Source organism: Pristiophorus japonicus, chromosome 20 (genome assembly GCF_044704955.1).
Source record: "Pristiophorus japonicus isolate sPriJap1 chromosome 20, sPriJap1.hap1, whole genome shotgun sequence".
In the NCBI taxonomy this organism is placed as follows: Eukaryota; Metazoa; Chordata; class Chondrichthyes; family Pristiophoridae; genus Pristiophorus; species Pristiophorus japonicus.
Genome location: NC_091996.1, coordinates 38,794,792 through 38,808,054, shown reverse-complemented (window position 1 = coordinate 38,808,054; position 13,263 = coordinate 38,794,792). Strand labels below are relative to the sequence as shown.

The window sequence follows — 13,263 nt, the reverse complement described above, 5'->3', positions numbered from 1 at the left end:
CGCCCAGAGCCAACTGGGTCACACATTATCTCTGCATGTTACGGCCTGATAATACCATTGAGACCTGACTGTAACTTTAACTCAGGCCTGAGTGGGGAATCCCGTTGGAGTTAAAATCAGGGCCGAAAGCATGTGCTGGGAGATTTTCTTTTTAAGTTCAAACAACTGATTGATTTTTTTCTTCAATGTTAATAAATAATAACTTTCCCTCTCCGCAGTGCCAGCTGATATATTCAGTTGCATGAAATTGATTGAGCAGAGCGAGTGCAGAGCACGTGTTGTGTGCTGGGATCACGTTGGATTCTGCTTTTAAAGGAATATTGCAATGAAAGAAAGGAAAGGATGAACATGACGGAAGGGAAGAACGGAAGGAAGGAAGGAATTGAAAGAAAGGAAGGACCCACAGACCGCAAAAACAAAAGAACCAAAGAAAGAACAGAGGGAAGGATAGTTGCATTTATTGTGCAAATGTCACGATCTCAGAGTGTCCCGAAGTGCTTTACAGCCAATGACATACAACGGGCAAAGCAAGTTAAGCAGACAGATATCCTTAACCCGCAGGTTTTGGGGCTGATGGTTTCGGCTGCACCATTGAGCTGGCGATTGTATTATTTTTGGATTGGATCAGCTTCGTTGCTAAAGAGGGGTCCTTCTTCTCTCCCATTTGCAGCCACCACGCCCCCTCCCCACCACCGTCTGCTCCAATCACCAGTACAAAGTATAGATATCTGTCTCTCTCCTGTCTTCTATTGTAGAGTATACACATTGGAGTTTAGAAGAATGAGGGATGATTTTATTGAAACAGATAAGATTGTGAGGGGTCTTGACAAGGTGGATGCAGAGAGGATGTTTCCCCTTGTGGGGGAATCGAGAACGAGGGGGCATAGTTTCAGAATAAGAGGTCGCCCATTTAAGACAGAAATGAAGAGGAATTTCTTCTCAGAGAATCGTGAATCTGTGGAATTCTCTACCCCAGAGAGCTGTGGAGGCTGGGTCTTTGAATATATTTAAGGTGGAGATAGACAGGTTTGAGTGATAAAGGAGTCAAGGGTTACGGGGAGCGGGCAGGGAAGTGGAGCTAAGTCCATGATCAGATCAGCCATGATCTTACTAAATGACGGAGCAGCCTCGAGGAGACAAATGGCCGACTCCTGCTCCTATTTCTTATGTTCTTATGTATATGGCCCAAATATGAAGGAAATAATCTTAGCCCTCATTTTGCCTTCCCCACACAAGAAGCTACTTAGCTCACAAATGCCATCTTGTGAAGGGGGAAACCGTTATATCGATGATCGAAAATCCAGAATACTGACTCAGCCTGTCTGCAGCCCGAAAAGAAACGACGACTGCTGCAGACAGCAGATAACGTTTAATATTTAATAGAGGAATCCCACTGTCATGTATCTTACATTATTATATATAACTGTATCCTAACATGCTATACATGACTGTAATAAGATATGACTGTAACCACCAGCATACCTTACCACCAGGGGTGCACTTGCAAGAGACAGGTATATAAGGACAGGTCTCAGGCAAGTGCAACATTCCAGAGCGGTGAAATAAAGGTGCAGGTCCAGAGTGATCTTGACTTCACTACATGCCTTGTGTGAATCTGTACTGAGGGGACAGGACTTTACAGTGGCGATGAGTTACGGGATTACAGAATCCACAGAATGGCGAACAACAAATCAGATGAAAAGTACAATGCTGGAGACAATTGGGAGGACTTTATAGAAAGGCTCCAGCAAAGCTTTGCAACCAAAGACTGGTTGGGAGACGACAAAGCAGACAAGAGAAGAGCCCATCTCTTGACCAGCTGTGGCTCGAAAACATACGCTTTAATGAAGGATCTGCTGGCACCCGAGAAACCAGCAAGCAAGTCGTTTGAAGAATTGAGCACACTGGTAAGAGACCACCTGAAGCCAGCGAGCAGCCTACACATGGCCAGACACGGGTTCTACAACTACAGACGCTGTGTGGGCCAGAGCATACCCGACTTCGTGGCGGAACTTCGGAGGTTGGCTAGTTTATGTGAGTTCTCCGATGAACTGAGGAGAGAAATGCTGAGAGACTTTTTCATTGAAGGAATAGGCCACGCAGGCATATTCTGAAAGCTCATAGAGACCAAGAACCTGACCTTAGAAGCAGCAGCACTGATTGCACAGACATTCTTGGTAGGGGAAGAAGAAACGAGGTTGATTTACAATGCAGGTACGACAACTAACAAGAAGTTCACAGCATTAAACAAGCTGCTACCCCCACACACAGACAAAACCGGGAGAACAGGCTCTCGACAGCAGGTAGTCGTGCCAGAAGCCATCAAGGGCCACAGGAACGGCCATTCACACCTCATCAACCCACAATGCGAGCAATCAACTACAAGCTGAGAGAAGGTCAAGAGAGATCAGCCAGACGCAGCTCATTCTTTGCAAGCAGTCTGTGCTTGAGGTGTGGGGGTGGGCACTCATCAAGGGGATGTCGATTTCAGCAGGCTGTTTGCAGGATCTGTGAATATACAGGGGATTTGGCCCGCATGTGCAAAAAAACGGCAGCTCAGCTGGTATACGAATCAGATGGGTCGGAAAGCGGACCAGAAGATGGTGGGGACAGTTCCTGGGACACCGATGTACAGCGGGTCAACACGATCAATGGCCGCTGCTCCTACAACAGGACGCCTTCTATAATGATGAGGGTCCTACTCAACGGGATACCTGTCAACATGGAGCTGGGTACGGGAGCGAGTCAATCTCTCATGGGCGCTCAACAATTTGAACAACTGTGGCTGCATAAAAGAGAGAGACCAAAACTCACAAGGGTCGACACCAAACTAAGGACCTATACCAAAGAAATCGTACCAGTCCTCGGCAGAGCCATGCTCTCCGTCACACACAAAGGGACAGTGAACCGACTTCCCCTGTGGATTGTCCCCGGAGACCCCCCAGCACTGCTGGGGAGAAGCTGGCTGGCAAAACTAAACTGGAAATGGGATGATGTCCATGCCATGTCATTAGAGGAACGGACCTCCGGCTCAACAGTTATAAAGCGATTTGAACATTTCTTTCAGCCAGGTGTGTGCACTTTCAAAGGGGCCAAAGTTAAAATCGACATCACACAGGATGCTAGGCCGGTCCATCACAAGGCCAGAGCTGTACCCTATGTGATGAGGGAAAAGATTGAAACGAACTAGACAGGCTTCTGCGGGAAGGCATTATATCACCTGTGGAATTTAGCGACTGGGCAAGTCCCATCGTCCCAGTCATGAAGCCTGATGGATCCGTACGAATCTGTGGGGACTACAAATCTACCATAAACAGAGTCTCCCTACAGGACCAGTACCCGCTGCCCAGAGCGGAGGACTTATTTGCCACATTGGCTGGAGGTAAACTTTTCTCAAAACTAGACCTCACATCTGCATATATTGACCGAGGAATCCAAGCTACTCACCACCATCAACACACATCGAGGCCTTTTCATGTACAATCGATGCCTATTCGGCATCAGGTCGGCAGCTGCCATATTCCAGCGCAACATGGAGAGTCTGCTCAAGTCCATCCAGGGGACGGTTGTATTTCAAGACGACATACTTATCACGGGCAGGGACACCGACTCCCATCTCCGTAATTTGGAGGAAGTACAAAAGCGGTTGGATCGGGTAGGCCTACGAGTCAAGAAATCCAAGTGCCTGTTTCTCGCACCCGAGGTTGAATTTTTGGGCAGAAGGATTGCCGCTGATGGAATCCACCCAACAGAGTCCAAAACAGAAGCAATTCGCCTGGTACCCAGGCCCCGTAATGTCTCAGAACTGCGCGTCTTTCTCGGGCTACTCAATTACTTTGGGAACTTTATGCAGAACTTAAGCACGCTGCTGGAGCCTCTCCAACGTGCTACTCAGGAAGGGGTGGCGATTGGTTTTGGGGGGACGCCCAGGAACGCGCCTTCAATAAGGCACGCAACCTTCTGTGTTCCAACAGTGTTTTGACTTTCTTTGATCCAGGTAAAAAGCTAGTTCTCACACGTGATGCGTCAGCGTATGGGGTCGGGTGCGTTTTGCAACAGGTCAATAGTGCGGGCAAATTGCAACCCATAGCTTATGCCTCCAGGTCACTTTCGCGGGCGGAGCACGGGTACGGAATGGTAGAGAAGGAGGCGCTCGCGTGGGTGTACGGTGTCAAAAAGATACACCAATACCTTTTCGGGGCCAAGTTCGCATTAGAAACCGACCACAAGCCCCTCACGTCCCTCCTATCCAAGAGCAAGGCAATAAACGCCAACGCCTCGGCGCGAATTCAACGGTGGGCACTCATGCTGGCGTCCTACGACTATACCATAAGGCACAGACCAGGCACAGACAACTGTGCCGACGCGCTCAGCAGGCTACCCCTGGCGACCAGGACTGTGAGATAGTCATGGCAATCAATGCCTTTGAGTCCACAGGTTCGCCCATGACGGCTCGCCAAATCAGAGCCTGGACGGCCAGCAACCCCACGTTATCCTTAGTAAAAAGATGTGTCCTAACCGGTGACTGGGCAGAGGCTCGCGATGCCTGCCCTGAGGAATTAAAACCCTTTCACAGGCGCATGCATGAGCTATCACTACAAGCAGACTGCCTGATGTGGGGCAGCTGAGTAGTCATGCCTCTGCGACGCAGAGAGGCATTTGTCCGGGAGCTCTTCCGCGAGCACCCGGAGATCGTTTTCATGAAGGCCATAGCTAGATCCCATATCTGGTGGCCTGGTATTGACGCGGACTTAGAGCTCTGCGTCCGAAGGTGCACCATTTGTGCCCAACTCAGCAATGCCCCCAGGGAGGCTCCCCTGAGCCCCTGGCCTACCAAACCGTGGTCTTGGGTGCACGTAGACTATGCGGGCCCATTCATGGGCAAAATGTTCCTCGTAGTTGTAGATGTATTTTCAAAGTGGATCAAATGCACCATTTTAAACTCGAGCACAACCTCCACCACTGTGGAGAGCCTCGCAACCATGTTTGCAATGCACGGAATCCCTGACATATTTGTCAGTGACAATGGTCCGTGCTTCACCAGCGCAGAATTCCAAGATTGTATAATTGACCACGGCATAAATCACGTCAAGACGGCACCATTCAAGCCAGGCGGAGAGAGCAGTGCAAATCATTAAACAAGGCATGCTTAAAATCCAAGGTCCCAAGCTGCAGGGTCGCCTGTCACCGCAGGGTCGCTGGCATACAGATCTCGTCCGCACTCATTGACTGGGATCCCCCCGCACAACTGTTGATGAAAAGGACTTTAAAGCCAAGACTCTCATTAATCCTCCCAGACATGCACGAAATCATTGAGGCAAAGCACCGTAAGCTAACTGAGTACCATGACAGAAATTCGAGTGGGAGATGGAATGAGATAGGGGACAAAGTGTTTGTACTAAACTATGGGGTCAGAGGGTCGAGTAAGGAGGAGAAACTGAGGGAAATCTTTATTAGTCGGGAAATTGTGTTGGGGAAATTGATGGGATTGAAGGCCGATAAATCCCCAGGGCCTGATGGACTGCATCCCAGAGTACTTAAGGAGGTGGCCTTGGAAATAGCAGATGCATTGACAGTCATTTTCCAACATTCCATTGACTCTGGATCAGTTCCTATCGAGTGGAGGGTAGCCAATATAACCCCACTTTTTAAAAAAGGAGGGAGAGAGAAAGCAGGGAATTATAGACCAGTTAGCCTGACCTCAGTAGTGGGTAAAATGATGGAATCAATTATTAAGGATGTCATAGCAGCGCATTTGGAAAATGGTGACATGATAGGTCCAAGTCAGCATGGATTTGTGAAAGGGAGATCATGCTTGACAAATCTTCTGGAATTTTTTGAGGATGTTTCCAGTAAAGTGGCAAAGGAGAACCAGTTGATGTGGTATATTTGGACTTTCAGAAGGCTTTCGACAAGGTCCCACACAGGAGATTAATGTGCAAAGTTAAAGCACATGGGATTGGGGGTAGTGTGCTGACGTGGATTGAGAACTGGTTGTCAGACAGGAAGCAAAGAGTAGGAGTAAATGGGTACTTTTCAGAATGGCAGCCAGTGACTAGTGGGGTACCGCAAGGTTCTGTGCTGGGGCCCCAGCTGTTTACATTGTACATTAATGATTTAGACGAGGGGATTAAATGTAGTATCTCCAAATTTGCGGATGACACTAAGTTGGGTGGCAGTGTGAGCTGCGAGGAGGATGCTATGAGGCTGCAGAGTGACTTGGATAGGTTAGGTGAGTGGGCAAATGCATGGCAGATGAAGTATAATGTGGATAAATGTGAGGTTATCCACTTTGGTGGTAAAAACAGAGAGACAGACTATTATCTGAATGGTGACAGATTAGGAAGGGGGAAGGTGCAGCGAGACCTGGGTGTCATGGTACATCAGTCATTGAAGGTTGGCATGCAGGTACAGCAGGCGGTTAAGAAAGCAAATGGCATGTTGGCCTTCATAGCGAGGGGATTTGAGTACAGGGGCAGGGGGGTGTTGCTACAGTTGTACAGGGCCTTGGTGAGGCCACACCTGGAGTATTGTGTACAGTTTTGGTCTCCTAACTTGAGGAAGGACGTTCTTGCTATTGAGGGAGTGCAGCGAAGACTGATTCCTGGGATGGTGGGACTGACCTATCAAGAAAGACTGGATCAACTGGGCTTGTATTCACTGGAGTTCAGAAGAGTGAGAGGGGACCTCATAGAAACGTTTAAAATTCTGACGGGTTTGGACAGGTTGGATGCAGGAAGAATGTTCCCAATGTTGGGGAAGTCCAGAACCAGGGGTCACAGTCTAAGGATAAGGGGTAAGCCATTTAGGACCGAGATGAGGAGAAACTTCTTCACCCAGAGAGTGGTGAACCTGTGGAATTCTCTACCACAGAAAGTAGTTGAGGCCAATTCACTAAATATATTCAAAAGGGAGTTAGATGAAGTCCTTACTACTCGGGGGATCAAGGGGTATGGCGAGAAAGCAGGAAGGGGGTACTGAAGTTTCATGTTCAGCCATGAACTCATCGAATGGCGGTGCAGGCTAGAGGGGCTGAATGGCCTACTCCTGCACCTATTTTCTATGTTTCTATGTTTCTATGGCAGGGGTCCCAAATGGCTTGCAGGGACAGTAACGGGCAAGGAAGGAAACAGGCTACTGGTAGTACAAATGGACAATGGCAAAACCTGCCGGATGCATGTCGACCAAGTCAAAAGCAGATATACTAACAATACTGCGGAACCAGAGGCAGACTACAATGTGGAACGCGCACCACACCTGGTGGACAGACAGAGGGAACAACCTGAGGAAAGGGCAATCCCAACAGACAGCCCAGGCGAGTCAACAACAATCACACTAATCGAAACAGACAGCCCAGGCGAGATACCAGCAACCACACCCAAAGAAAAACAGACACCAAGGCAAACAACTGAACCACAACTCAGATGCTCCACGCGAGAGCGTAGACCACCTGAGAGACTGAACCTATAAAGACAATAAGACCTTGGGGGAGGGTGATGTCATGTATCTTACATTATTATATATAACTGTATCCTAACATGCTATACATGACTGTAATAAGATAAGACCTGTAACCACCAGCATACCTTACCACCAGGGGTGCACTTGCAAGAGACAGGTATGTAAGGGCAGGTCTCAGGCAAGTGCAGCATTCCGGCAAGTGCAGCATTCCAGAGCGGTGAAATAAAGGTGCAGGTCCAGAGTGACCTTGACTTCACTACATGCCTCGTGTGAATCTGTACTGAGGGGACAGGACTTTACACCCACCAGCAAACAAACCTATTATCCCTATATCACCCCTCGAGGCTTCAGGGGAAGAAACTCTCTCTAGGTTTCTAGACAGCCAGCCATTAGTTACAGGAAACCATTAAAAACCTTCAAGATTATTGATCACAAGCAGTCAGCAGTAAAGAGAATGAGGAGAAATGCTAGTTTTCCCAGAGCATAAGAACCATCAACATCTCAACTATTAACTAGAAGAATGTCCACTTTCATCATTAGCTGTCTAATTTAATAATAAAGTCCACCAGCAATGAACCAAACCATAATTTTTGAACAAATGATGTTTTAGCCGGAGGGCTAAGTAAAACAATGCTGTTCTGGAGGAGATGGAACGCTGCACACAGGGCAATCCATCCCATAATACGGCAGGTGAAGGGTTGATTGAAGAAGATTTATAATACAAGTACAGTGTCATTATGAAAAGTGAAATGGCTGAGGAAATCATTAAAGTGGTTGAAAGTGCCTGGAAGTGATTTAAAGTCAGGTTAAAGCAACGCAGGAGAGCATGAAATGTGAAATTAATTATAATTGACAATTAGACTTCATGAGATATGAAAAAGCAGCAACAGAGCTGGCTTTGGATGTTATCACTTACACCTCAATTACAACACTTTTAAAGTTGTACAAATAATGTAGAGAAGTTACGTCCCCCAGTCTTAGGGTAATCGTTTGTTGAATATTAAGGGCTGGATTTTTGGTCTGCGCTCCGTGTTTCGCCCCAGAGCGGCGGCGGTGAGGTGTTCTGGGCAGGCGATCAGCCTCCAGCACCCCGCAGCGATCCTCGAGTCTCGTTTAGTGGCGGTGTGGAGCAGCACGGCCTGTGCAACGCCCTGGTTGCGATACCGGCGCGAGTTTGAGCTCCTGCCCGACCCGTCCACATGGAAGCACGCCCTGCACTGACCGCCTGGGAAATCAGGTGGTGCAACCATCCCATCGGCGAAGTGGTGAGTGATGGACTCGCCATTTCTGCAGTGGTGGCATGGTCAATATTTTGGGTACATTTTTGTGGGGGTTTTTTTTAGGTCTGCCCCCACCCGGCGTCTCTGGGAGCACTCCCGGCCCGACTCTTTAGCTCAGGAGTTTCCCTTCCTCACGCCAAGAGAGGTGTACAACGCCTCCCTTAGTGCTGCGCCCCTTGACCCAGGGCCCAGTGGCCCAAACTTATCCACTGAGGCGCAAACTGTTCCCGGGCGCAAACTTTCCCGGCTGCCATTATCGCCCCAAAAACATCATGCCTAAAATCCCGCCCTAAATGTCCTTTTGATGTCACGGCTTCTGATACGTCACTGCTTGTATATTTCTTACGTACACAATAATTCTTTTACTGTTATGGTCATTTTCCTAACCTTCCGGCAGCTTGAACTCATATCATTGCATTGTACTTCCATGCTACAGATCGAACTGCTTTCTGTTTTAATCATCTTTCGTGTCCACTTCCTGCCGTCAGCAAGCACGAACCGTGCCTCGGTTTAATGAAGCCTGCACATTATTGTATCATTTAATCATTCACTGTGCCAAAAATCCGGCACATCACGTGATTCCCAATTATTTTTCTAAAATATACTCTGTCTTATCTCATAATTTAACTACTATATCATCATTAAGTTATAGATTCTTTGTGCCGCTAACCTGAATTTAACAGATTGCTTTTCACACTTTGATGAAAGTTCATGATCGATCTTGAACTGTGTGCTTCAAACTCCAACATTAAAAGTCGCCCCATAGATGTGAGTATTCAGATACACATTGACCCACACTGCTCTCGTTCAACTTGCAGTGCCCATGGGAACAGATATCTGTCCTCCTCTTCAGTCAGGGAACGATACTTGGTGCCAAGCATTCTCGAAGAATAGGAAGTAACAACAGTAGAATGTAAAACATTCTTGCGCTCATTTATTGTCAAAATGGATGCCCAAGTTCACACAATGGAGTGAGTTTACTACAAGCTCTCTATCGGGGGAAATTTTAACATGTCGGTTGGGGGCAGGGGGGAAGTTAAAATATTAAATATCTAAATGCCGACCCCAAACCACCTCCAACTCGTCCACTTTGGGCTTTTACTCAGGTGGGACGGGAGCGGGTTGGCACTTTAAATATGATAATGAGGCGTTGAAGACCCCGCTTTAATCTGCTGTGGAAGTGTTACCGCGGCCAGCTGTCGATCCGGATTCCCGATAGCTGCAGCGAGGTGGGCACAGCCTCAGAGAGCAACTCCTGTGAACCGGGAAGAGCAGGGGCCCAGTCCATCAAGCTCACCCACCATCGGCCCGCCCCATACACACACCACCCCTCCCCAGAGTCGAGTATCGGAACTCCCCTGGCCCCCCCGGGGAGAGGACCTTTTCTCACCACCTCACCCCAGATGGGGATCAGACCCCACCCCCGGGATCAGAACTCCCTCGGCCCCCCCCGGGGACAGGACCATACCTCCCCACCCCCGGGATCGGACCCCACCCAGGGATCGGAACTCGCCCCCCACCCGCTCCCCGGGTACTGGACCTTCCCACCCCACCGGATGTGGATTAGACCTCATCCCCCGGGATCAGACCCCACCTCCGGGATCAAATTTCGTCCCCCCACTCCCCCCCCCGGGACAGGACCTTCTCTCCCCACCCCCCCCAGGATCGGAACTCCCTCCCCGCCCCCCCCCGGGCTTCGAACATCCCCCGCCTTGGACCCCGTACTTACCTGTTTGTTGTGGTGTCCTGCTCAGCATTCCTACCTGATTGGAAACCAACCTGTTTCTAGCCAGAATTCCAGCCATCATCACCCACTGCTGTCAAATGTTTGGGGAAGGTTGACAAGAGATTGGGGTCTAGAAATCCCCCTCAGTCCGTGAGGCGGAACGGGCAGTATCTGATTGGCCGCTGCTATAGACAGTGGATCCTGTGGGGGCAATTAGGATGGGTGTGGTACGGGGTGCAATCATTTTCTTTAGCACCTGCAGGGTGTGGTGGGGGGATGTGATGGGGGGGGATGTGATGGGGGGGGTGTGATGAGGGGTGTTGGTGAGGGGGTTGTGTGGTGAGGGGTTGGTTGGGGTGTGTGGTGGGGGGGTTGGTTGGGGATGTGGTGAGGGGATGTGGTGAAGGGGTTGTGGTGGGATGTGTGGAGGGGGTGTTGGTGGGGGGGGTGTTGGTGGGTGTTGGTGGGGGGGGGTGTTGGTGGGGGGGGGTGTTGGTGGGGGGGGGTGTTGGTGGGGGGGGGTGTTGGTGGGGGGGGGTGTTGGTGGGGGGGGGTGTTGGTGGGGGGCGGTGTTGGTGGGGGGGGTGTTGGTGGGGGGGGTGTTGGTGGGGGGGGTGTTGGTGGGGGGGGTGTTGGTGGGGGGGGTGTTGGTGGGGGGGGTGTTGGTGGGGGGGGTGTTGGTGGGGGGGGTGTTGGTGGGGGGGGTGTTGGTGTGGGGGGTGTTGGTGGGGGGGGGTGTTGGTGGGGGGGGGTGTTGGTGGGGGTTGGTGGGGGGGATGTGATGAGGGGGTGTGGTGGGGGGGTTACAAGGGGGGTGACGAGTGGGTGTGTGATGGGGGGGGTGTTGGTGGGGGGTGGTGTTGGTGGGGGGGGTGTTGGTGGGGGGGGTGTTGGTGGGGGGGGTGTTGGTGGGGGGGGTGTTGGTGGGGGGGGTGTTGGTGGGGGGGGTGTTGGTGTGGGGGGGTGTTGGTGGGGGGGGGTGTTGGTGGGGGGGGTGTTGGTGGGGGTTGGTGGGGGGGATGTGATGAGGGGGTGTGGTGGGGGGGTTACAAGGGGGGTGACGAGTGGGTGTGTGATGGGGGGGGTGTTGGTGGGGGGGGGTGTTGGTGGGGGGGGTGTTGGTGGGGGGGGTGTTGGTGGGGGGGGGTGTTGGTGGGGGGGGGTGTTGGTGGGGGGATGTGATGAGGGGGTGTGGTGGGGGTGTTACGAGGGGGGTGACGAGTGGGTGTGTGATGGGGGGGTTGTTGGTGGGGGGGGTGTTGGTGGGGGTTGATGGGGGGTGTTGGTGGGGGGGGGTGTTGGTGGGGGGGATGTTGGTGGGGGGGTGTCGGTGGGGAGATGGGGTGTCGGTGGGGAGGGAGGTGTCGGTGGGGAGGTGTCGGTGGGGGGGGGAAGGTGTCGGTGGGGGGGGAAGGTGTCGGTGGGGGGGGAAGGTGTTGGTGGGGGGGGGGAGGTGTCGGTGTGGGGTTTGTCTGTGGGGGGAGGGGGATGTCGGTGGGGGAGGATGTGATGATGGGGTGTGGTGGGGGCGTTGGTGGGGGGTGATAAGGGGGATGACAAGGGGGGTGGTGGGGGGCTGTTGGTGGGGGGAGGGTGTTGGGTGGGAGTGTTGGGGGGGTGTTGGGGGGGTTGGTGTTGGGTGGGTGTTGCGGGTTGGGTGTTGGGGGGGGAGGGTGATGAGGGGGTGTTTTGTTTGGGGGGGGGTTGGAGTTTGGTGGGTGGCTGGTGGGGGGATTGGGGAGGTGTGGAAAGCATCGTAGCCAAGCACAGTGATGTTCTCAACTAACATCCACATACTCACATCTATAACGGAGGTCGCTGCATTGTCATCAGGAGCAAAAGCTTGGGCCAACTGTCCACACCTGAACCACAGGATTTTGAGGCTATCCAACTAAGATTAGCTCATTCAGCACAGATTGGTGACCAAATTCAGGACCTTCCTGGTCTCTAAGGCAAAGCTACTCACAGGATAAACTCATTGATCCATTGAGGGATGAAGTTTTTCCTTCTAATTTAGCGACGATGAATGATTTCAGAAGGAAATTGGATAGGCCCTTGAGGGAAATAAACTTGCAGGGCTACTGGGATAGAGCAGGGGAATGGGATTGACTGGATTACTCCACAGAGAGCCAGCATGGACTCAATGGGCTGAATGGCTTCCTCTGTGACCTACTGACTCTATATGACTCCCCTTTTCTATCACATTCGATTATTTTGAAAAGTTCTAACAGGCAATTATAATTTTAGAAGCTCCCAGGCAATACAATGATGCTATTAAAAAGATGTGTCATAATAATAAGAGGAAAGAAATCAATGTGAGCAGTGCAATCCATTTGCTGTTGCCTGAAGAACTCATTTAATAGATGTCTTTAGCTGCTTCGGGCACAACGGAGCCAAATAAATAAATAAATAGATACCTGTTCAGTGACACAAGCAACAACACAGGCACAACTTTTTCCACCTTCCAGAAACTACATGCACATTATACATTGAGGCTGCTAGCCTACCTTTCTGTTTTTCAAGTGCCGTATCTACAATGCAACAGTCTCACAACATCGCAGCTCTGAAATTACTTCAATCGCACTCGAACACTTACTGCTTCCATCTGAAATTCGTCTCTCTGCTATTTTAGCAGAGCATGAACTCATTCAAAATAAATGAGCCAATGCTTTGGCTAAAATAGTGGACATGTTAAAGATCTGTACATTAGTATACCGCAGCATAATACCAGGGCCTAGCTATGTTAAAGTTACAGTATTTAAGGACTTTGGAACATTGCCGTGTGAGAAGGTGTTA

At 50.6% G+C, this 13,263-nt stretch overlaps 1 protein-coding gene across 1 annotated transcript in view; it reads right to left on the bottom strand.

Moving 5' to 3' along the window:
* Window positions 1-13,263, bottom strand: part of whrna (whirlin a) — a 263,734-nt gene that overhangs the window by 24,299 nt on the left and 226,172 nt on the right. The window lies entirely within an intron of this gene.